Source organism: Vicia villosa, linkage group LG4 (assembly GCF_029867415.1).
Source record: "Vicia villosa cultivar HV-30 ecotype Madison, WI linkage group LG4, Vvil1.0, whole genome shotgun sequence".
In the NCBI taxonomy this organism is placed as follows: domain Eukaryota; kingdom Viridiplantae; phylum Streptophyta; class Magnoliopsida; order Fabales; family Fabaceae; genus Vicia; species Vicia villosa.
Window position 1 is genome coordinate 176,507,954 of NC_081183.1, and position 27,183 is coordinate 176,535,136.

The following is a 27,183-nucleotide window of genomic DNA, read 5'->3' on the forward strand; positions in this document are numbered from 1 at the left end:
AATAAAAAATAGAGCAAAATTTTACTTCTGTAGAAAGCAAATATACAAAAAACCAGAGGACATAACAAACCAGCAAGGCTAAACAAAAAACTACAAACAAAAACTAAAAAAGCATGTGATTAACAAAGAAGCAAAGATGCTATTATGGATATACACATGTGAAGTAATTATCTATTTAGTTTACTCATAGTATACACTGAAAAACAGTGGATAGAGTTACAACATTGGTACAAAATTCTGAGAAATATCCTCCTCACTGGAGTATATTTATAGAGTATCTTTCTATTTAGCATATACCTCACCAGCAAAACTTCTTTTTCTGCTTGAAACACAACAAAAGAAGGAAGCATAAAATCTGAAAAGGAAGCAAAGTATATCTTGAGAAAGTATTAAACTTTATTGTGAGAAGAAAATCTGGAAGTGAAAAAATATATATGGTTGATTAAAACATAAAAACGAAAAATGAAGTTGCATAACTTACCTTGTCTTTGAAAAAGATGAAGAGGGTTGAAGATGAAGATAGGTTTGTCCGGGAGAGAGAAGAAGTGAAGAGAACATATGAAGTGATAGAAGTGGAGAGAAGAAAGAGAAGAGATTAAAGTGATTGAAATGGAGAGAGGAAAGTGCAAAGAAGAAAGAAAATGTGAAAGAGAGAAGTGGAGAGATTAAAGTGATTGAAAAGAAGTTTGCAGAGGAGTGGGTATAAAATTGATTGGAGGGAAACGAAAAATGACAAAAAGTTGAATGGAAGTACAAAACAATTTGAGTTTGTCCAATGAGAAACACACAAATGGCAAAGATGAAATTTTAATTTGTTAATTACTTAGATAGCCTTTTGGTAGTGTAAATTTTTTTCGAAGGAAGGGTATATTAGTCAGTTTGGGCAACATTATAGTATTGGGTAGATAGTTGATGGTCCACGTGTCCCTTCTTTACTTGGTCACCAGGTTTTTCCACGCTTTCTCTATCTTACTTTCATTCTCTCTCTCATTTTAAATTTGAGATTTCTGAAAAGATAGAAAACTCATCTTCTATTACTTTTTCTCTTCTCTTAATCTTCTTCTATTCCTTTTACTTTCTTTTTTGAAAATCTAATTTCCCCCTCTTTTCATTTTTCAATTTCAATTCACAACTGGTTTCCATCTTCTCTTTCTTCCATTTAGTTTTTCATGTCTCTCCAATTTCAGATCTCATCAACCTTGATCTTTCTGGCATCTCCAAGAAACTCATTGATGAATACGTAAGATTAATTACTCACTTTCTTGACTATTTCTCTCTTTTTCTTTCACACACAAATTAACAAACACATAAAACACACATTCTCAAATCTCTATGATGTTGTTTTTGCTTCTTCCGTCCTTACGGAAAAACACTAAGTTACGTCACCACTTTCATGAGCGTGATTCATTTTTTTCCATATTGGTTGTGAGATCTATAAATTTATGATGATTTTCTCTGTTTTTTAGTGACTGAGTTTAACTTTAGGATATTTTCTTTTAGAAAAATTACCTTAATTTTTTGTTTGATTAAATTTGAAATAAAGAGGAAAAGAAAATTTTTTTCTTTCAGTTTTCTGTTTGTTTGCTGCTTTTTTTAGTTGTTCTCTTTCTATCAAAATTAAAATTTTATCTTTTTAATTAATTCCAACAATTTTATTTTTATTTTGACAGGATTGGTAGTTCAGATTTTGGAATGAAATTTTTTACTTACCCTTCAAAGCTTTCCAAATAGAACAGGATAAGCTCTTGGACAAGAACAAGAAAGTGAAGTTATTTTATAGTATGATTTTCTTTAATTAAGTTAAAATTGTGTTTAATGTTTTTTTTTTTGGATTTTTTGAAATTTACTTATTTGATTTTTTTAATGAAAAACAGTCTACAAGCCATTTTTAAAGATCCATTTAGAAGACTGGTAAGTAATTTTTAAAATCTTTTTTAATGAATCATGAATGTTTTTGTTTAGTTTATGCCATTTAATTTAAATTTATTATTTATTTATTTAATTCAATAAAGGTTATGTGTGATGCACACAACATAAGCCTGCTTTAAACAATATGAAAGTTGTCTAAATGTTACTGCTTCTACTTATTAATGATGTTACCAAATTTGTTTAAACTATCTTAGTTGTAGATAATTTGAATCTTTGTTTTGTTACTAAAGTTGTTTAAACTATTTCAGTTTTCGTTTATTAGAATCTAAATTGCGTAGATTAAGGTTGAGACTTGAGGCAGAAAGCTCTGGAGCAACATAAAAATGAAAAAGTGTTCAAACTATTTTGTCCAATAAGAATCAAATTGGATTTCCCTTACTTCTTACATCAATCTTTTCAAATTTCTCTCACATTTTTTTTCACACTTTTTTATTTTATTTTTATTTTTCTTCATTTACTTATTATATAAAATATTAATAGTTATCTTTTAATTTTAATAAATTAAATATTTATTTATCTCACGGGTCACTATCAACACAATATTTAATTTATTTTAATTAAAATTTCAAATTTCTCTCACATTTATTCTCACACTTTCTTATTTTTATTTTATTCTTTTTATCTCCATTTTACAGATTCTTTTTTTATTTGATTATTTAATATAATTGAATTTATATGATCATTTTTCATTTATAATTAAACCATTCATTTTAAATTTACACGTATCTAATTACATTTTATGCATTATCAAATAAATTTACACGTATTTTTTAATTTTAATATCATTAAAAATGTATTTATTTCACGGGTCACTAACAAAACAATATTTATTTTAGTTTAATCAATCATTATTTTAATTTAAGAGACAAAATTTTATTTTTAAATATTAATTTTTTCTCTAACTCACAATTATATTTTTTCCTTTGTGTATGATTATTTAATATAATTAAATCTATATGATTACTGTTCATTTTAAAATAAGTAAATCATTTCAAATTATGCATTTATATCTAAAATTTTACATTTGTATTTGATACTACATTAAGACTTATTCATCTATTATCACATTAATAAATATTTTATTGTTATTTTCTTATTTCATGATTATTATTTGAAGATTATAAATCACTATATTTTTTTTAGTTATATACATAATATCATAATTAAATTACCCGTGCGGGAGCACGGGTCTCTTACTAGTTTCTTCTACGTAACATATAATCCCATAAAAAATTCCCTTAAAAAAATAGTACATACAACATGCAACAGTAACATACTATATATTTTTAAAAGATGTATGTTAAATTAAATATATATCAAAATTTAGAATTTTTATATTATATAAAAAATTATATTTTACTCATATATATATATATATATATATATATATATATATATTATATTTATTATAGTTATTAATTTTTATTCTTATAAAATACCTTGAACCCCCTTAGGGTCTGTTTGGTAAAAATAGCGGTTGACTGGTAAGCTAGCTGATAGCTTATAGTTTATGACTGATGGCTGATGTCTGATGACTTATAGCTTATTGCGGATAGTTCAGACTGATAGCTTATAAGTTAACTGAAGTGTTTGGTAAAATTAGCGGTTAAATTAACTTATAAATGTAAAATGACATAAAAGATATTTAATATATAATTATTTTGTTTTAAAGTAAAATAAATTTTAAAGGTTAAAAATGGATTTTAATTAAAATAATAAGGATAAAAAAAGGAAGAAAAAATAATAAGCTATAAGACATAAGCTATAAGACATAAGCTAAAACGCTATTTAAAATAGCGTCTGGAAAATAAGCTATAAGTTAGTAAAATAAGCTATAAGCTCGTGATGAAAAGACCATTACCAAACGGGTCTAAATTATCATACGAACTTATAAGACATAAGACATAAGCTATGAGCTCAAAAAGAGGTCTTCTCAAACAGAGCCTTAGTGAAGGTCCTGGCTTTGCCCCTGCATATCTTAGTCTGACCTTTAGCAGAAAGAAGTGGAAGATCCGCGATAAGACAATAGTGATACCGGGAACAAGCAAATTAAATGCCTCTCTCATGACTAGCAACATCTCGAATGGAATATCAACACGTATCGCTACGTCTTACGACAATGATTTCTTTTAGTAATAGAATACTTGAGTGCTCTTGAATAATTCGTGATTAGATCTTAATTGTTGGCCGGGCCGATCCAAATCGGTTAGAGGCCTTGTTTTATTTTAATAATATTGCCTATATTGAAATTTATATTGTAAACAGTTTAAAAACTAAGAAAAATGTTTAAAAATATTTCTAGAAATGCAACTATAATTTTTGTATCTTTTTGGTCGATAAAATTTCTCTAATTTTTAAAAGTGTTGCTCTCATACAACCATGAGAAGACATATATATATATATATATATATATATATATATATATATATATATATATATATATATATATATATATATATATATATATATATATATATATATATATATATATATATATATATAACTTAAAATATTTTGTCTAAATATCTTTTTGGTCTCGTATGTTAATTTTAATATTTATCTTTTATCTTTTTGTTCTCGTATGTAAGTATTTTTCGTCAAATTAGCGACGGAAAAAAAATCAGAAATTAATCGGTGAATTTATCACTAATTAGACGAAAAGGACTAATATGATACATTTTAAATAGTTAAAGGACCAATATAAATTATTTTTAAACTAAAGAACCAAACTGAATCATTAGACCAAATTCGAGACAAAAAAATATTAAACCAATAACATGCTAAACTACTGAAAAAATTATAAAATCTTATAAATAAAAATATTTTTATTTTAATAATTAACTATTTATTTAATCTTAATAACTTAATTTAATTTAAAATAATGATGAAATCATTAACTTTTAAATATTATTAAAAGTTAAAATGAAACAAAATATATCTTTGAATATATAAGCTATATTTCTATCAAAAAGAAGAAAAACATTGACAAACCATAATATATAATACTTTAACATAAAATATTTATAAAATTTAATAGCTTGCATATAAACTAATGTTTATTGGTTTGGTGGTTTATGTATATATTTTAAGTTTAAAAATATGCTATATTTTTAAGTTTAAAAGTATGTGCATAAAGCAACACTTTGGAACACTTTTGGAGAATAAAACAATTTAACTAAAAAATAAAACTGAAGGGATAGAATATTCCTGTTTGCAAAATGTCAATCCACCGTTGCAAAATATATTAATTAAATGTAGCTAAATATTTGCCCCTACTATATGAGGCCATGTACTGAGGAGTTGGTTGCACCAGCACAAGGTCGGATCTGATTATTGACAATGTAGTTCATGTTTCCCAACGTCATGGATCGTGTAGTTCGTCTTTATTGGGGGATATATAAGAAGTTTTGGAGTTAACAAGTTCCCCTTTTTTGCCATTTGTGAATCTTTAAAAGTCCTTCTCCCGCGTACGCAACCCCATTTATCTTTGCCATTTTCCTCTCATTCGTCGTTATTTCAAATGTTCTTATGCCACCTCTTTTGGTAGAGCGTACAACATGTGGATCGCTAAGTTTGTTTTTTTCAAGGTAATGTTTGAGATGGACCTTTCTTTTCTTTTCATACTTGTCTGGTTTATCAGGGGTTTCTGGAGAGAAGGGTTTTAGGTTTTAAGGAAGAGCATTAATATTGATGATGGAACGGTGATATCCACTCTGAGGGGATGTTAGGATTTTTAGTTTTTATTGTTCTTTGGTAAGTTTTCTTGCCATATATGAACTTTGGATGGGGTCCAAAGTTTTTCATTGTATCGACCATGTACTTCTACTTACGAGCATCTCTTCTATGTGTTGACATCTTCTTTCGACATGGAAAACTCTCAACTCATAGCCAATAAGGCGATAAGAGACAACTATGTCGTGTGGGTAGACCAAGAAAAATGGGATATCATTTTCTGCTTCACTGGTGTAGGCTATCTATAGCATGCTTTTACTGATATGAGTCCCGTTTCAAATTAGGGAATGCTTCCCCTCGAAAGGGATTAGAGGATTTGTAGCAAATATGATGGGTGTGTCATCCCTCTCCATGAATGTTTGTTTTGTCTAATAGGTTTCCGCCTCCCTTTTAATGAATTTGAGGTGGGCATTCTTAATCATCCAGTAGTAGCTCATTCCAAACTACATTTAATGAGTTAAGTTTATATGAAAGTCTTCTAGTAATGGTGCGAATGCAAGAAATGTGTGTCGTCTCTGAAACTCCTATACCAAATCTTTAAAGCCCAATGAAGTTCTGCTAATTTGGCTTTGGGTCAAGGTTTGATTTCTCTAAAGTAGAGTACCAAGATGTTTGAGGTTTACACAAAGAGTGTGAAGAACTTCAAGGACCAATACTAAATAGTTAGCCCATTTACTTGGGTGGCTAATATTCAACATAACTTTGAGCTTCCCTATCAATTATCAGACAAATTCTACAAGTTTTGATGCCAAAATAATTTCTTCGAGGATGTTAGGTATCATGTATATAAGTTGGACGACTTGTCTCAAAAAGAGCCTTATATGAAGAGAAAATTGGTAGTCTATTTTGAGGATTTAGTCCATGTTAACAGTGTTTCTGCTTCGGGGTGGCACCAAAGAAACAAAAGAAGTGGTTCATAGAGACTCGCATAGTGGCGGGAGCTGCTACAAAAGAGGATAGGTCGGTCATTTTGGTGAGTATCAAGGGGATTTCCTCTTTTCTTTGGATGAAGTGTTATAATACGATGGTTTACATGAATATAACACCGAGGGTTTCTCCCCCTTCCTACAGTCCTTGATGTCATGTTGATTACTAGAGGAATTTAAGTACGAGGTCCCTTATTAGTCTACTCATGCTTAACCTTCCTACATTGGTCCTGTTGGAAAAGTCAGGGGTTCTCCAGAACAAGTCTTGGAAGATAATGCTCTGTGTTTGTCGCCGATCGTAATCGGAGGGAGCTCGTCAATAGGCTCGTTGTTAGGGTTCCTCGTGGAGATGGGTCGTTTGTATGACTTCAGAAGCTCGAGCAAAACTTAAGGAAACATTGTCCTAGTGTCTACTCAACGCCGACCATGACCATATTGCATCCTTCATTTTTTGCCCATCCTGGCCCAGAGATGGCTAGGGAGTATCAATCTTCAAATTCTGAGGAAGATTACTGATCCGCTGTCGTGCGCGGATCAAAAACGAGTTATTTTGAAAAGACCGTAGATAGCGACAAGTGACTCGAGTATCGTATCGCAAGGATTCTTGTATTATATTAACTGAACAAAATCAATTGGGGGGGGGTTGGTTGGTTTAGAATCGAATTGACAAAAGTCGAAATAAGTGATTATTGAAATAAGTGATTTTAACAGGTTAATCTACCGGTTCTACTTCCAACTTATCATCAATTATTACAATTTCAATTCCCCTAAGCGGTACTAATTCCTATTCGATTGCAATATTGATGAAACAAGCGTCGACAATACTACACGAGTTATGATCCTAATCACCGAATTAAGCAAACGGTTCACCGAATTAAGCAAACGGTTATCGATAGCGCGAATTAACGAAGAAGCTAAGTTTAAGCGCGATTAAAGTAAGGAACACGCATCAATTGAATTAAATCCAATACATTCTATAAGAACGAATTAAGCAAACGAAATTATAGAACAAATTGGAAAGGAACTAAATTAAATTGAAAGTAATAATAACCTCAAAGTTTTGTGGAATTCGAATTCGATAGATTGCCCCTTTGGATTAGTTCTCCATTGCAAAAATCGTAAAAGCAAAAGTTTTTCTTTGTAAGTATTGTCTAACATGAACAGTACCACGGCTGCTAGGTAATAGAGAGAACAACCCAAATGGTTTATGACCCAACTGGGTCAAATTACAAAACCCAGGCCCACTACTTAACGACCCAAAAATAGAAAATAAAATAGTGCTGCAGCTTCAAACGCAAATTTGGGAATTATAGGCTCCGAATCTGACTTCGACTCCAACATGAAAGTCGTAGCTCTCTCTCTCTCTCTTAGCTTTCCGGAGATTATTAGAACGCCTCAATCGCATTCCTAGAACTCCAGTTATGATCGTTCCCATGAAAGCTGTCAAAGCTGAAAAATAAAGTGCGAAAATTAAATAAAGCTAAAAATAAAATAAAATATAAAAACACATTAAAACATAAAAATAATCAAAACAAACCAAGGAAACGCTTGAGTACAAACATGAAAGGACGTGCATAAAAATGCACTGATCAATTACACATATTTTTGGGCAAGGTCAAGATCATTCGTCAAGATTTTCTAAATTGGCGTACCTCTCTCGCCAGGCATCAGCCGTTTTAGCTTTTGGTGTTTCTAGAAGCGGAGATGTTTTCTTGCCCGATCGTCTTCGAAAGTTAAAAAGTGCTTTAGCATTGGTTTAGCATTCCTACCATGACCGATACTTGGAGGAGCTAAAAAAGGTGGTTGTGTTACTATCTAAAATAGGGGCTGATGTACAAAATTTTGGGTACCTTGACTTGCTACCCGAGAAGGTGGATTTTTTTGGTGCAAGAGATAAAGAAGAAAAATGAAGCTCTAACGTATACTATGTTAACACTTTCCACTACGAAAATTCCTCTAAGCCTCCCTACCCTTATAGGGAGGACCCACACATGTACTTTTAGACTAGTATAAGGGCGCCCACCATGAGGCACCGATAAAACTAACCAGGGTCACACCTTCTTCATCGCAATCACCATATTTATTGACACCCTTCTGCACCTATCCATCCACGGACATGGTTATCCATAGAGCTTCATCCCCTACACTAAAAGGTACCAGTGGTAGAGGCGATGCAGTGTAATTGAACTTTGATTAATTACATACTAATATTCCTCCAGTTATTTGTGACCGTCTAAAAGGGTTTCCCATTTGTTTGAATTCTCTGGTCCCTGGTCAAATATTACGAAAATGCAATTTAGATGGTATCTATATTGCTCGAGGTGGTTATAACTGACTCCACATACATGATCTTGTTCAAAATACAATAAAAATTAATTATTAGAAGTGGATGTGGCATATTTCGACCCCTGAAAAGGTGGAATTCTTCTTTTGGGCGATTTAACGTAAGTCTTTTCCTACGAGATCGATGTTGTGTTATCGTGGTATGCTACAAACAAATCTCTGTCCCAAATGCAACAGGACGCTGAGACTACTCTACATTGCCTGAGAGACTGTGAATTTTCTACTCAATTTTGGAAATTTATTGGCTTCTTGGGACCCTTATTCTTCTAATGGGGGTAGTTTATATGATTGGATTATACATGGCATCGAAGGTGGCTTTATCTTTTTGGCTGCTTGCTGGTGGTTGTGGCGCGCTAGAAACAAACTATGTCTTTCTAATGAAGTGGTATCTTCATATACTTTGAAACTCATAACAATGAATTAAGCTAATCTGTTAGCTAAATATTTCCCTAAGCTAATCTGAACTGCTGGCGTTATATCATGAATTATGAATGTTTGGGAACTTGGCATCAAAGACCTTATGTGTTATTTTGACTTCAACTATACTATCAAGCTTATCTCATAGTCTACTAATGTTTGGCATCACTATGTCGTGATTCTTCACAATATTAAAGAGTTTCTCTTTAGCGAATGGTGAGTTCAGTTGTTTCATACTCTTAGGGAGGAAAATCCTTTTGTTGACTATCTAGCAAAATATGGGGATGGTAATGATGCAGTGTACTGCTCATTTGCAGAGCCTCTTGTTGCATTCATCGCTCTCATGCTAACCGATGCTAGTGAGACTTTATTTTCTAGATAATTTTCTGCTTTTTTTCTTTTCCTTTTACCACGTGTACAAAAAAACAAAACAACACTAACAACAATTGAATCAACAACAAGAAGAACAACACAAAATAGACTTTTGTTTAGGGGAATAATATGGATTTATAAATGAAAAATGAAGTTTGGAGGCAGAAAAAGGAGTTAGATTTAGGGCAAGAACATGACGCTTTATGTATAAAACTGGGGTAACCTTTCCCCTCGATTTTATCAGGTAAGCGAGTGGAAAGATTAATTTATTTTTAATATTAAAATAAAAAAAGAAATATGTCATTTTAATTATAAATAAAATACAAAATTGAAGGTGTTGGGATTGAAACTTATCTCTGAAAGACTTTTTTTCCTTGATTTTTATGACAACCGAGAGAGTAGATGATAAATTTTATGGTGGCGTCTAAGGTGAGGTTCAATTAAGTCCTTCACCCGTGAGACATAAAAATTATACCATTAAATTTAATTAACGTTATAGATTTAGTAGATAAAAAATAGAATACCTAGACACTATCACACACAATATTGTTTCCACATCTTTTTTAAAATTATTATTTTTAATAATTCTTTTCCATTTCATTATGTTAGGAGTTATCTTTGTGGTTGGATGAATTTAACAACTCCCACCATCACACGTTGCAATTTTATGCTATTTCTTTTTTTTTTTACAAAACTGCTTCTCCTTCACCATCAATCATCCTTTCCATTAAATAGTACAAGATATGTAATCATGGTAAAAAAAATTGCTAAAGGATGGTTATGTTGCTTATTAATATTTTTTAAAATAATTAAAAAACATGAACTTCCATCTTCTTAAATTCAATAAATATGAACTACACAAACAAGAGTTTTCCATTTCAAAAATAAAGATGCAAACAACAACAGCATTTTGTTTAAAAATTTAGTTTAATTTTACATGTGCAGTTTGTCTTGTCAATGGTAGCGAAGTGTAGGTACTAGTATGAAGCAAGAAGACATAATGAAACAAGATGTGGAAACAATATTGTGTGCGATAGTGTCTAGGTATTATCATTTTTTATCTATTAAATCTATATCGTTAATTAAATCTAATGGTATGATTTTTAAATCTCACCGATAAGAAATTTAATTGAACTCTCACCTTAGACATCACCAAATTTTATAATTAAAAATTAAAATTAAATTAAGATGTCTTATAAAATGGATTTTACCTATAATAAAATAAATTTTTATTAAAAAATATAATATTCTTTGTAGTGATTGATCCATCCTTCTAGAAGGAACCTCAACGTTTACAAGTTGGGTTCCCACTAAACTATAAATATGATATTTTTGCATATTTCAATCTTGTGGTTAAAGAACCTAAACAAATCTCTAACCCTCCATCTCACATAATAACCTTCAAATAACTACAAATTACATAAATTCTCCTTGTCTCTTCTACACATTTATCATTTTGAGTGTGAATTTGTAAATACTTGAATTTTTGAACCCCTATCTCAAGCATTTGGGTAATGAGATTCACATTGGACTGCTGCATATTATTGAGTCCAAGACTCTTGAAAGAAGTAAATTTCTTTACCCACCTTCCTACAGGGGTCACCCTCAGCGAAGACTCCACTTTACCCCTGGTTCGGAAATGCATTTTCGAAACATTTTTTTTTAAATTTTCTCAGACTTCGGAAGTGCATCTCCGAAAACACCAAATGGGGGTGTTTTCGGAGATGCACTTCCGAAAACACCTTTTTTTCAGATTTTGGGGGGTTTCGGAAATGCACTTCCGAATTATGCAGAAACTATTTTTTTTTTTTTCGAAACAGTCTCGTATTTTTAATTAAAGGAAAACGCCAAATAAAATAAGCGACATATAAACAGAAAATACTAATATGATAAATCAAATCCAAATAATATATACAAGCCGATCCAAATAGTAATAGTGTGCGAGAGATACAATCCGAAAACAAAAAAAATAAACCCGGACTCCTACTGGATATGCCTAACCCTCTCTCCCTGGGACCTCCTCTGCCGCATGTATGCCGTCGCACGGCCCGCATCAGTGACGATCATCTCCATCACGGCGACTGCCTCTGGACCGCCCTGATGAACGACACCTCGATCCAACGCGTCCCGCCCAAGCATCTCTATCCGCTGGAAGATCGGCAGGAGATCAATGGCGTGGTCATCCTCGGCCTGCTGATTCTCCAGGATCTCCTCGTGTGCTGGCCTAGGAGCGTCGGGTCTTAGCAGAGGATGTGACACCCGGTAGAACCATGTGACGTACCCCTCCACACTGTGCCAGTCCTGGGTGACCCGAATGCGAAGATACTCCTCCGGTACCACATGACGCTCCCAATCCTCAAATATGCCAGTGAGCTGTACTCGGGTCACCGTGTAGGGAGCAGCCTCAAAAGGTGACCTGGGTATCATCTGCACATACCCAAACTGTTGCATGCACCGCTCAAGGAGATACCGCACCATGGTAGTGGTCCCGCATGCCAACCAGCCAGAATATAAAGATATGCCGTCAAAGGGGACAACATGACTGTAGTCGCTGAATGGCCTCCAAGTGACGTCATCGTGCATCGTGCGGTCGAGGTACCCACGGTATGGTCTCACTGCATTGTTCCCCCTCTGGAGAACGTATCTGGCGGCCCTGGGCATGGCGTCATCGTACTCATGATCAATGTGGAAGCCGTGGATGCGGGAGAAGTAAGAAATGATCCAGCTCTGAAACACAAACACGATAATGTATTAAAAATAAATACGAAACATAAATAAATACGAAACATAAATAAATACGAAACAATTAAAATGAAACGTACCGTAAGTAGTGTGCAGGATCCGGTCAACTGCCTCGTCCTCCAGTTGGAGGCCTCATTCAGCTTCTGGTATAGATATGCCAGAGTAGCTGCCCCCCAGTTCCACTGGTGAACGGTAGTCAAGTCCATGAAGTAGCGGACGTAGGTCACGTCGACGTACCTTGCACTCTTGTCCACAAAGATTGCAGCGCCTACCACAAACATGTACCAACACCGGAGAGCGCAGCCACGGCGATAATGTGTAAATAGGTCGTCACTTGTAACACCCCGAATTTAATTAAATTGGTTAATTAAATTATTGAAGGATTTAAATACTTGATTTAGTCGAATTTGGATTGTCGGTGTTATTTAAGGGCGTATTTGGAATTATATAAATTGAAGTCGAATAGTCGGAAAATAATATTGAGAATAATATTATTTATAAGTCGGAATTATTATATTGAAGGAATTATTATTATAAGTGATATAATTGATTATTTGAGTTATATCTCTTATTGGGCCTAAATTGATTTTGGAGGATATTAAATAAAGAGAGGATTTAAACACTAAGCCCAATTGGTTTTATATTAGGGTTTTAGAGATGAGAAAGAGTTGTGTTGTCATTTTGGGAGAAAACAAGATTTGAAGAGAAAGAGGCAAGACTATGGAGAAGAAGAAGGGACTTGAAGATTTTCATCCATGGTGTCAATTAAAGATGCAATTAGAGACCCATTGAGTGCTTCCATTGAATAAGGTAAGGGTGGGGTTCTCTTTCTATAATGGGGCTTATGAAATATTGTATGGGGGATTGGATGTGTAGATTATTACTTTTGCTTGTTTAAATCGTTGCTAGAAAACCAAATATTGTATGAATTTGGGTTGTTGTCTTGAAATCTATTATTGTTGCTGTTTGAAATTTGCCGTCGGTATCTTTAGAAATTAACACGGTGTTGATATTATGCGAAACAAGTCATAACGGACGGTATTGAAATCTCATGACGTGCAGCATTGTTCAATGGGAGAGGGGTTGCCGAGCGACCCCATTAGGCTACATCGTTTGATGCAATTCTCAACATATGGGTGTTGCATAATATTTTCTTGTTGTGCACTGTTTCTTCTGTTTTTCTTTTGTTTCATTGTTCATCATAATACTTTATTATTAACATATATATATAATATTTACATAATGGTATAAACTTGACATGAGATATACCACTTATGCATACCATTTCCGTTTTGTGCCATTCCATTGCGTGTTGCAATGCTATTTACGTTTCTGTTTTTGTAATTGTGTTCCATTGTTTATTTTTTTATGTTTCCTACTGTTAATTGAGATAAATATATATAGAATGGTATGATACAAAGAAAATGAATTTAATTATGAAATAGCATAGGTTAGAAACATTGAGATAAAATATATATAGAATGGTATGATATAAGGAAAATGAATTTAATTAGGAAATCATATATGTTAGAAACAGTAAGTAACAGTTATTTATAGGACTAATAAAATATAAAACAGTCTCGTTTGATTGAAATAGCCGAATTAAGCGGTATAATTAGTTGCCCGAAATTTGATGAAAATTGACGTGGTAGCTAAGTTTAATTAGTAGATTAACATGGTGGTGTTATTTTGTTGAAATTGTGATATTTTACGAATCTACTGAAATTGTGTTTGATTTAAATATTCTTTATAAATAAATTATAATAATTTAATAGAATTGTCAATAGAGTTGTTAGAGTTGTCAATAGAGTTGTTAGAGTCGACAATAAGTTGTCAGAGTTGTTTTGAATTATTAAGAGTCATATTTTTATTTGTTTTGAGTAATTCTGACATGTTTAGAGTTGTCAGTGTATAACGTCGGTGTTTGTTTTTTTATTGGAACTTTAACAATTCATATCTTTTGAACCGTAACTCCGTTTGAGTCTCCGTTCGAGGCGTTAGAAAGCTAGCGTGATATTCTTTTTAATAAAAATGGTCTTGAGCAATAGAATGCTAGAAAATTGGAAATGGAGTAGAAATAGAAGTGAATTAAATTAATATAGTGTGATTATTAATCGGTTGATTAAATTAATAGTTGAGTTAATTTCAATGTGTTTAATTGATTAGAATACAATTTGGAATTAGATCAACTATTTGGTTTGTCGGTAAATTACGATATTTTGAGAATTTATCCGTAATTGTGTTTTGACTTGAATATGTATGTTGAGAAATATATATTATTATGTCAATGATGTTGTTTTGATATTGATTCTCTGTGGGTAGTTGGATAGCATTAATTTTAATGATTAATTGCTTGATTTTAAATGTGTATGTTCATATATAATTGGCAAAATGAGAATTAACATGAGATAGTACGGTTACTAGTGTTAATTGGATTTTGTGAATCGTAATTGATTAATTGGCCTTTTATATGTGAATCATATGTATGTGTTGTGAATGTTGTGTACAATTGGTGGATAATTCATCGAGTTGAATTATTGTGATATGCTAAATATTAAGATGGTAGAGATGATCTTAATTGCATATGTTTGTCAACATTGTACATGCATTCATGTCATGGTGTGCCTTGAAACAAAGGTGGTTTGCTTTGAAACAAAAGCGGGGCTTGAATTCTAGAGTGAATTCGGAAAGCGGTAAACTATATGTTTATATTTGGTGGCTTTGATCTTGTCCGGATCTGAAGCGTGGCTAGATTCTATATGAATCGGAAGCGGTGGAACTTTGGGTCCACATTGGGTACCACATGCATAGAGTCACATGTCTTGCATTGAGTCACATTGAGATTATGCGATGTTTGAATATATGCATTTATGTGATTGTTATATGTACATGAGAGGTGATAATTGAAATTGGTGATGTTTTGATACATAATTGGTTAAATGTGTGAGTATGTGATAATGATGGATGGTGTATATATTTGGGATAATAGTATTGAATCTTTTGAGTATCATACTATTGAATTTTGTGCATACTTGAATATGTGAAATTTATTGGATGATACTATTTATATGATTATGACTTGTTGTGTCATGAAAAGTATGTGAGACTAATGAAGAGTAGAAGTATGATGTGTATAGTAGCTATTGATACTTGCAATGTGATAATCTTATATATCTGAATCCTAGCATGCACTTTATCATACGCCCACTTATATGATTTGATATCTCACCCTTTTCTCTTGTTTCGCCGTTGCCTTTATATTGGCAACGTGCAGGTATTCAAGTATGAAGATTTAGTTGCCGTTACTCGAGTCGGTCGTCGCTCTGATACGTAGCACTCTAGGGGGAACGATTTATGTCATTCATGATGTTGTTGTTTAATTGTGTTATCTTGGTTGAACAAAATGATAAGTTAACTGAAGATATTTTATTGAATACTTGTTTAAGTGATTACGCTGTGTTTTAATAAAATAAGTTATTCTGTTTCAAAGGTGCTATGTATCCGCTTTATGCGACGAGTTGATTTGTTTTGTTTTATTATGTGACGCCTCATTTGTTTATTGGAAAATTTGGAAAACTCTGATTTATATATATTTTTCGGGTAGAAATGGGGTGTTACAATAGTGGTATCAGAGCAGGTCGGTCCGTCCGGCCAAGTTGTCGAGTCTATTGAGTTGTGCGACAGTTGAATGTTGTCTGTGTTTTAGTCTTTAGTACATGACACATGTGTGAAACACTGTCCGTACTTGTTTGTTTTGTTGTAGGAAGTGGTTTGTTTCCAAGTGGGGGAGAAGTTTTGCTTCTCGAAGATGTTTCTGTTGTGAGAGATGGTCCGGTATGCTGTCGACAAGCGACAAATACAAGTGTTGTTGAGAATTTTGGATGTTACCTAGATTCGAAGGCGATGTAAAGTTAAGAATAATTTTGGAAGAAGGAATTTAGAAAGTGGCGATGTTCAGCACGGTTGAGGACCGTGAAGTTATCGGTGCGTTTAACCTTTGCGTCTGATGTCAGTGTTTGACAAGTGTTAAAGTGATAAAGTTGCGGTAGACTTTATGTTAGACTCGCAAAAGTGATTAACGGACGTAGTCGATGTGTGAAGTGGTGTGAATCGCGAACCCGAGTGGGAACTCGAGAATGCGTGTAGCTTGAGTTTCGGATATCTGATTTGAACTCTGTTTGAAGCGTCAGAAAGATAACGAGATGAAGTGTATTATAAGAATTATTGCCGCAGCCGTAATAGATTTGATTTTGATGTGATGATGTTGAGATGGGATGCAGTTTATCGTCGAAGTTATTTGAGGAGTTTAGGAGATAACGTAAAAATTGTCGATGCTTGACGTCGATGTTTACAATTCGGATAACCCCAGAGTTTTGTAGCTTGGGTTTCGAGTATCAGTTGGACGTACCGTTTGAGCCTACGAAGAGGTGAAGTTGTATTCTACCATATGGAAATGTGTAAGCCTGTTGAATAAGAATGGTTATTACCGCAAATGTATGAAGCGAAGTTAAGCAAAACTTGTTGTTTATGATTAAGATGAGAGAACGAGATATTTGGTATCAAAGATGATTTGAGTACTTATGACTTTTAAGGAAGAGTGAAGTAGTAGTGAAGAAAAATTCAGACTTAGGGATGATAGAAGTTGTATTTGGGATGCCAAAAGTGGCGGTGTGTACAAAAGAATGACTGCATGGAATTTCTATCGCCAGTTTATCGTGAGGAGGACTTCGGTTGAGACGAAACGAATTGTGTGATGCTAAGTGATTATGAATTAGACTTTTTTATTATGTTTGGACGTCGGTGTCTCATTGACAAGATCGATTGATAAGGTAAGATCTTGTAGGAATTGTAAAAACCTAAAGTGAATCATTGGATTACGTCGTGTTAATGGATTTAAGTGGAAATTCGGAAAGGACGTTATTTTGATGTAACAACGATTTATACTCCACTAAGGTTGTCGGATACTAATTGGCAAATTGGGGAACTGATCACCCTCAATCTATTGCTAATGGTAGACGAAACTCGTGTTGGACGTTATAGATTTGTCTTGTTGTCTTAATAGTGTAGAAAGAGTCTATATTTTATCGTGAAGATAGTCGCCCATCAATTTGTGTAGCTTGGTAAGAAGGATGGTTGAGTTAGAATTAGATGGGATTAACAATCGTTGTGGTACGTTTTATGCAAGCGAGTGTCGCAAAGTGAAAGATTGGAAATATCAAGTAAATAACGATGTGAGGATGAGTATTGAAGAAAGTTTGTATTGGATCGAGAATTTGTGAACCATATAAGTAGACAGGATTTTATCGAGAATGGTGACTTAAAAGAGAATTATCAGAGTTGATCAGCGGAAGCCTTAGGTGACATTGTTGTTGTAAGGCTTGAGGGAGTAAGAAACTATATGCCAGAGGTCGGTAAAGATGAGTTATCTTGATATTTGGATTGACGGACTGTTGGAATAAGTGTGATGCGCCAGAATACTGCATTGAATCGTTGATTATTGCAAAACTGGTAAGAACTGTAATGTGTTAGTGTTCATGAGAATCGTTGTTGTGACGAAGAGGTAGTGATCGAAGTGTTACCAAGCACGATTTGGAGATTTGAGATTTGGATACGAGGTTTGTGTTTGGATGATGTTGAGCGAATTTTCGAGGACGAAAATATTCTAAGTGGGGGAGAGTTGTAACACCCCGAATTTAATTAAATTGGTTAATTAAATTATTGAAGGATTTAAATACTTGATTTAGTCGAATTTGGATTGTCGGTGTTATTTAAGGGCGTATTTGGAATTATATAAATTGAAGTCGAATAGTCGGAAAATAATATTGAGAATAATATTATTTATAAGTCGGAATTATTATATTGAAGGAATTATTATTATAAGTGATATAATTGATTATTTGAGTTATATCTCTTATTGGGCCTAAATTGATTTTGGAGGATATTAAATAAAGAGAGGATTTAAACACTAAGCCCAATTAGTTTTATATTAGGGTTTTAGAGATGAGAAAGAGTTGTGTTGTCATTTTGGGAGAAAACAAGATTTGAAGAGAAAGAGGCAAGACTATGGAGAAGAAGAAGGGACTTGAAGATTTTCATCCATGGTGTCAATTAAAGATGCAATTAGAGACCCATTGAGTGCTTCCATTGAATAAGGTAAGGGTGGGGTTCTCTTTCTATAATGGGGCTTATGAAATATTGTATGGGGGGATTGGATGTGTAGATTATTACTTTTGCTTGTTTAAATCGTTGCTAGAAAACCAAATATTGTATGAATTTGGGTTGCTGTCTTGAAATCTATTATTGTTGCTGTTTGAAATTTGCCGTCGGTATCTTTAGAAATTAACACGGTGTTGATATTATGCGAAACAAGTCATAACGGACGGTATTGAAATCTCATGACGTGCAGCATTGTTCAATGGGAGAGGGGTTGCCGAGCGACCCCATTAGGCTACATCGTTTGATGCAATTCTCAACATATGGGTGTTGCATAATATTTTCTTGTTGTGCACTTTTTCTTCTGTTTTTCTTTTGTTTCATTGTTCATCATAATACTTTATTATTAACATATATATATAATATTTACATAATGGTATAAACTTGACATGAGATATACCACTTATGCATACCATTTCCGTTTTGTGCCATTCCATTGCGTGTTGCAATGCTATTTACGTTTCTGTTTTTGTAATTGTGTTCCATTGTTTATTTTTTTATGTTTCCTACTGTTAATTGAGATAAATATATATAGAATGGTATGATACAAAGAAAATGAATTTAATTATGAAATAGCATAGGTTAGAAACATTGAGATAAAATATATATAGAATGGTATGATATAAGGAAAATGAATTTAATTAGGAAATCATATATGTTAGAAACAGTAAGTAACAGTTATTTATAGGACTAATAAAATATAAAACAGTCTCGTTTGATTGAAATAGCCGAATTAAGCGGTATAATTAGTTGCCCGAAATTTGATGAAAATTGACGTGGTAGCTAAGTTTAATTAGTAGATTAACATGGTGGTGTTATTTTGTTGAAATTATGATATTTTACGAATCTACTGAAATTGTGTTTGATTTAAATATTCTTTATAAATAAATTATAATAATTTAATAGAATTGTCAATAGAGTTGTTAGAGTTGTCAATAGAGTTGTTAGAGTCGACAATAAGTTGTCAGAGTTGTTTTGAATTATTAAGAGTCATATTTTTATTTGTTTTGAGTAATTCTGACATGTTTAGAGTTGTCAGTGTATAACGTCGGTGTTTGTTTTTTTATTGGAACTTTAACAATTCATATCTTTTGAACCGTAACTCCGTTTGAGTCTCCGTTCGAGGCGTTAGAAAGCTAGCGTGATATTCTTTTTAATAAAAATGGTCTTGAGCAATAGAATGCTAGAAAATTGGAAATGGAGTAGAAATAGAAGTGAATTAAATTAATATAGTGTGATTATTAATCGGTTGATTAAATTAATAGTTGAGTTAATTTCAATGTGTTTAATTGATTAGAATACAATTTGGAATTAGATCAACTATTTGGTTTGTCGGTAAATTACGATATTTTGAGAATTTATCCGTAATTGTGTTTTGACTTGAATATGTATGTTGAGAAATATATATTATTATGTCAATGATGTTGTTTTGATATTGATTCTCTGTGGGTAGTTGGATAGCATTAATTTTAATGATTAATTGCTTGATTTTAAATGTGTATGTTCATATATAATTGGCAAAATGAGAATTAACATGAGATAGTACGGTTACTAGTGTTAATTGGATTTTGTGAATCGTAATTGATTAATTGGCCTTTTATATGTGAATCATATGTATGTGTTGTGAATGTTGTGTACAATTGGTGGATAATTCATCGAGTTGAATTATTGTGATATGCTAAATATTAAGATGGTAGAGATGATCTTAATTGCATATGTTTGTCAACATTGTACATGCATTCATGTCATGGTGTGCCTTGAAACAAAGGTGGTTTGCTTTGAAACAAAAGCGGGGCTTGAATTCTAGAGTGAATTCGGAAAGCGGTAAACTATATGTTTATATTTGGTGGCTTTGATCTTGTCCGGATCTGAAGCGTGGCTAGATTCTATATGAATCGGAAGCGGTGGAACTTTGGGTCCACATTGGGTACCACATGCATAGAGTCACATGTCTTGCATTGAGTCACATTGAGATTATGCGATGTTTGAATATATGCATTTATGTGATTGTTATATGTACATGAGAGGTGATAATTGAAATTGGTGATGTTTTGATACATAATTGGTTAAATGTGTGAGTATGTGATAATGATGGATGGTGTATATATTTGGGATAATAGTATTGAATCTTTTGAGTATCATACTATTGAATTTTGTGCATACTTGAATATGTGAAATTTATTGGATGATACTATTTATATGATTATGACTTGTTGTGTCATGAAAAGTATGTGAGACTAATGAAGAGTAGAAGTATGATGTGTATAGTAGCTATTGATACTTGCAATGTGATAATCTTATATATCTGAATCCTAGCATGCACTTTATCATACGCCCACTTATATGATTTGATATCTCACCCTTTTCTCTTGTTTCGCCGTTGCCTTTATATTGGCAACGTGCAGGTATTCAAGTATGAAGATTTAGTTGCCGTTACTCGAGTCGGTCGTCGCTCTGATACGTAGCACTCTAGGGGGAACGATTTATGTCATTCATGATGTTGTTGTTTAATTGTGTTATCTTGGTTGAACAAAATGATAAGTTAACTGAAGATATTTTATTGAATACTTGTTTAAGTGATTACGCTGTGTTTTAATAAAATAAGTTATTCTGTTTCAAAGGTGCTATGTATCCGCTTTATGCGACGAGTTGATTTGTTTTGTTTTATTATGTGACGCCTCATTTGTTTATTGGAAAATTTGGAAAACTCTGATTTATATATATTTTTCGGGTAGAAATGGGGTGTTACAATAGTGGTATCAGAGCAGGTCGGTCCGTCCGGCCAAGTTGTCGAGTCTATTGAGTTGTGCGACAGTTGAATGTTGTCTGTGTTTTAGTCTTTAGTACATGACACATGTGTGAAACACTGTCCGTACTTGTTTGTTTTGTTGTAGGAAGTGGTTTGTTTCCAAGTGGGGGAGAAGTTTTGCTTCTCGAAGATGTTTCTGTTGTGAGAGATGGTCCGGTATGCTGTCGACAAGCGACAAATACAAGTGTTGTTGAGAATTTTGGATGTTACCTAGATTCGAAGGCGATGTAAAGTTAAGAATAATTTTGGAAGAAGGAATTTAGAAAGTGGCGATGTTCAGCACGGTTGAGGACCGTGAAGTTATCGGTGCGTTTAACCTTTGCGTCTGATGTCAGTGTTTGACAAGTGTTAAAGTGATAAAGTTGCGGTAGACTTTATGTTAGACTCGCAAAAGTGATTAACGGACGTAGTCGATGTGTGAAGTGGTGTGAATCGCGAACCCGAGTGGGAACTCGAGAATGCGTGTAGCTTGAGTTTCGGATATCTGATTTGAACTCTGTTTGAAGCGTCAGAAAGATAACGAGATGAAGTGTATTATAAGAATTATTGCCGCAGCCGTAATAGATTTGATTTTGATGTGATGATGTTGAGATGGGATGCAGTTTATCGTCGAAGTTATTTAAGGAGTTTAGGAGATAACGTAAAAATTGTCGATGCTTGACGTCGATGTTTACAATTCGGATAACCCCAGAGTTTTGTAGCTTGGGTTTCGAGTATCAGTTGGACGTACCGTTTGAGCCTACGAAGAGGTGAAGTTGTATTCTACCATATGGAAATGTGTAAGCCTGTTGAATAAGAATGGTTATTACCGCAAATGTATGAAGCGAAGTTAAGCAAAACTTGTTGTTTATGATTAAGATGAGAGAACGAGATATTTGGTATCAAAGATGATTTGAGTACTTATGACTTTTAAGGAAGAGTGAAGTAGTAGTGAAGAAAAATTCAGACTTAGGGATGATAGAAGTTGTATTTGGGATGCCAAAAGTGGCGGTGTGTACAAAAGAATGACTGCATGGAATTTCTATCGCCAGTTTATCGTGAGGAGGACTTCGGTTGAGACGAAACGAATTGTGTGATGCTAAGTGATTATGAATTAGACTTTTTTATTATGTTTGGACGTCGGTGTCTCATTGACAAGATCGATTGATAAGGTAAGATCTTGTAGGAATTGTAAAAACCTAAAGTGAATCATTGGATTACGTCGTGTTAATGGATTTAAGTGGAAATTCGGAAAGGACGTTATTTTGATGTAACAACGATTTATACTCCACTAAGGTTGTCGGATACTAATTGGCAAATTGGGGAACTGATCACCCTCAATCTATTGCTAATGGTAGACGAAACTCGTGTTGGACGTTATAGATTTGTCTTGTTGTCTTAATAGTGTAGAAAGAGTCTATATTTTATCGTGAAGATAGTCGCCCATCAATTTGTGTAGCTTGGTAAGAAGGATGGTTGAGTTAGAATTAGATGGGATTAACAATCGTTGTGGTACGTTTTATGCAAGCGAGTGTCGCAAAGTGAAAGATTGGAAATATCAAGTAAATAACGATGTGAGGATGAGTATTGAAGAAAGTTTGTATTGGATCGAGAATTTGTGAACCATATAAGTAGACAGGATTTTATCGAGAATGGTGACTTAAAAGAGAATTATCAGAGTTGATCAGCGGAAGCCTTAGGTGACATTGTTGTTGTAAGGCTTGAGGGAGTAAGAAACTATATGCCAGAGGTCGGTAAAGATGAGTTATCTTGATATTTGGATTGACGGACTGTTGGAATAAGTGTGATGCGCCAGAATACTGCATTGAATCGTTGATTATTGCAAAACTGGTAAGAACTGTAATGTGTTAGTGTTCATGAGAATCGTTGTTGTGACGAAGAGGTAGTGATCGAAGTGTTACCAAGCACGATTTGGAGATTTGAGATTTGGATACGAGGTTTGTGTTTGGATGATGTTGAGCGAATTTTCGAGGACGAAAATATTCTAAGTGGGGGAGAGTTGTAACACCCCGAATTTAATTAAATTGGTTAATTAAATTATTGAAGGATTTAAATACTTGATTTAGTCGAATTTGGATTGTCGGTGTTATTTAAGGGCGTATTTGGAATTATATAAATTGAAGTCGAATAGTCGGAAAATAATATTGAGAATAATATTATTTATAAGTCGGAATTATTATATTGAAGGAATTATTATTATAAGTGATATAATTGATTATTTGAGTTATATCTCTTATTGGGCCTAAATTGATTTTGGAGGATATTAAATAAAGAGAGGATTTAAACACTAAGCCCAATTGGTTTTATATTAGGGTTTTAGAGATGAGAAAGAGTTGTGTTGTCATTTTGGGAGAAAACAAGATTTGAAGAGAAAGAGGCAAGACTATGGAGAAGAAGAAGGGACTTGAAGATTTTCATCCATGGTGTCAATTAAAGATGCAATTAGAGACCCATTGAGTGCTTCCATTGAATAAGGTAAGGGTGGGGTTCTCTTTCTATAATGGGGCTTATGAAATATTGTATGGGGGGATTGGATGTGTAGATTATTACTTTTGCTTGTTTAAATCGTTGCTAGAAAACCAAATATTGTATGAATTTGGGTTGCTGTCTTGAAATCTATTATTGTTGCTGTTTGAAATTTGCCGTCGGTATCTTTAGAAATTAACACGGTGTTGATATTATGCGAAACAAGTCATAACGGACGGTATTGAAATCTCATGACGTGCAGCATTGTTCAATGGGAGAGGGGTTGCCGAGCGACCCCATTAGGCTACATCGTTTGATGCAATTCTCAACATATGGGTGTTGCATAATATTTTCTTGTTGTGCACTTTTTCTTCTGTTTTTCTTTTGTTTCATTGTTCATCATAATACTTTATTATTAACATATATATATATAATATTTACATAATGGTATAAACTTGACATGAGATATACCACTTATGCATACCATTTCCGTTTTGTGCCATTCCATTGCGTGTTGCAATGCTATTTACGTTTCTGTTTTTGTAATTGTGTTCCATTGTTTATTTTTTTATGTTTCCTACTGTTAATTGAGATAAATATATATAGAATGGTATGATACAAAGAAAATGAATTTAATTATGAAATAGCATAGGTTAGAAACATTGAGATAAAATATATATAGAATGGTATGATATAAGGAAAATGAATTTAATTAGGAAATCATATATGTTAGAAACAGTAAGTAACAGTTATTTATAGGACTAATAAAATATAAAACAGTCTCGTTTGATTGAAATAGCCGAATTAAGCGGTATAATTAGTTGCCCGAAATTTGATGAAAATTGACGTGGTAGCTAAGTTTAATTAGTAGATTAACATGGTGGTGTTATTTTGTTGAAATTATGATATTTTACGAATCTACTGAAATTGTGTTTGATTTAAATATTCTTTATAAATAAATTATAATAATTTAATAGAATTGTCAATAGAGTTGTTAGAGTTGTCAATAGAGTTGTTAGAGTCGACAATAAGTTGTCAGAGTTGTTTTGAATTATTAAGAGTCATATTTTTATTTGTTTTGAGTAATTCTGACATGTTTAGAGTTGTCAGTGTATAACGTCGGTGTTTGTTTTTTTATTGGAACTTTAACAATTCATATCTTTTGAACCGTAACTCCGTTTGAGTCTCCGTTCGAGGCGTTAGAAAGCTAGCGTGATATTCTTTTTAATAAAAATGGTCTTGAGCAATAGAATGCTAGAAAATTGGAAATGGAGTAGAAATAGAAGTGAATTAAATTAATATAGTGTGATTATTAATCGGTTGATTAAATTAATAGTTGAGTTAATTTCAATGTGTTTAATTGATTAGAATACAATTTGGAATTAGATCAACTATTTGGTTTGTCGGTAAATTACGATATTTTGAGAATTTATCCGTAATTGTGTTTTGACTTGAATATGTATGTTGAGAAATATATATTATTATGTCAATGATGTTGTTTTGATATTGATTCTCTGTGGGTAGTTGGATAGCATTAATTTTAATGATTAATTGCTTGATTTTAAATGTGTATGTTCATATATAATTGGCAAAATGAGAATTAACATGAGATAGTACGGTTACTAGTGTTAATTGGATTTTGTGAATCGTAATTGATTAATTGGCCTTTTATATGTGAATCATATGTATGTGTTGTGAATGTTGTGTACAATTGGTGGATAATTCATCGAGTTGAATTATTGTGATATGCTAAATATTAAGATGGTAGAGATGATCTTAATTGCATATGTTTGTCAACATTGTACATGCATTCATGTCATGGTGTGCCTTGAAACAAAGGTGGTTTGCTTTGAAACAAAAGCGGGGCTTGAATTCTAGAGTGAATTCGGAAAGCGGTAAACTATATGTTTATATTTGGTGGCTTTGATCTTGTCCGGATCTGAAGCGTGGCTAGATTCTATATGAATCGGAAGCGGTGGAACTTTGGGTCCACATTGGGTACCACATGCATAGAGTCACATGTCTTGCATTGAGTCACATTGAGATTATGTGATGTTTGAATATATGCATTTATGTGATTGTTATATGTACATGAGAGGTGATAATTGAAATTGGTGATGTTTTGATACATAATTGGTTAAATGTGTGAGTATGTGATAATGATGGATGGTGTATATATTTGGGATAATAGTATTGAATCTTTTGAGTATCATACTATTGAATTTTGTGCATACTTGAATATGTGAAATTTATTGGATGATACTATTTATATGATTATGACTTGTTGTGTCATGAAAAGTATGTGAGACTAATGAAGAGTAGAAGTATGATGTGTATAGTAGCTATTGATACTTGCAATGTGATAATCTTATATATCTGAATCCTAGCATGCACTTTATCATACGCCCACTTATATGATTTGATATCTCACCCTTTTCTCTTGTTTCGCCGTTGCCTTTATATTGGCAACGTGCAGGTATTCAAGTATGAAGATTTAGTTGCCGTTACTCGAGTCGGTCGTCGCTCTGATACGTAGCACTCTAGGGGGAACGATTTATGTCATTCATGATGTTGTTGTTTAATTGTGTTATCTTGGTTGAACAAAATGATAAGTTAACTGAAGATATTTTATTGAATACTTGTTTAAGTGATTACGCTGTGTTTTAATAAAATAAGTTATTCTGTTTCAAAGGTGCTATGTATCCGCTTTATGCGACGAGTTGATTTGTTTTGTTTTATTATGTGACGCCTCATTTGTTTATTGGAAAATTTGGAAAACTCTGATTTATATATATTTTTCGGGTAGAAATGGGGTGTTACATCACTCGCATCCTCGGCTTCGGCCGCCACCACCAGGTGGTGCTCAAAATTAGTGCTCAGTGTGGTGAACCGGATATGAGGCCTAGATGTCGTGATGCACTCATAGTCAGCAACTTCGGGCTCCATACCCAAATAGAGCGTCATCCACTCACTGGCTTCGATCCTCTGGATCCGGGAGTGGTGCAACAGCACCCCCTGATCGGCAGGTCGAGAAGACACTGCACATCATGCAAGGTGATCGTCATCTCCCCAACCGGCAAGTGGAAAGAAGACGTCTCCCTGTGCCACCGCTCCACAAAGGCCCCCTGCATGCCGTGGCTGATGATGGTGTACCCCGTCATGCAGAGCCCACTAAGCCCTGAAGCTCTCACAGCGTCGTTAAACCACTCAGCAGTTGGTTTAAACAGACTAAAA

At 33.4% G+C, this 27,183-nt stretch overlaps 1 long non-coding RNA gene across 2 annotated transcripts; it reads left to right on the forward strand.

Moving 5' to 3' along the window:
* Nucleotides 1-1,010: 1,010 nt before the first annotated feature.
* Nucleotides 1,011-26,767, forward strand: LOC131596078 (uncharacterized). 2 transcript variants are annotated; one of them, XR_009282153.1, is made up of 4 exons: nucleotides 1,011-1,240; nucleotides 1,671-1,779; nucleotides 1,875-1,911; nucleotides 13,109-26,767. It is a non-coding gene; the product is annotated as an uncharacterized LOC131596078 (long non-coding RNA). The 2 variants fall into 2 exon arrangements; XR_009282152.1 differs by having other exon boundaries at nucleotides 15,736-26,767.
* Nucleotides 26,768-27,183: the final 416 nt, after the last annotated feature.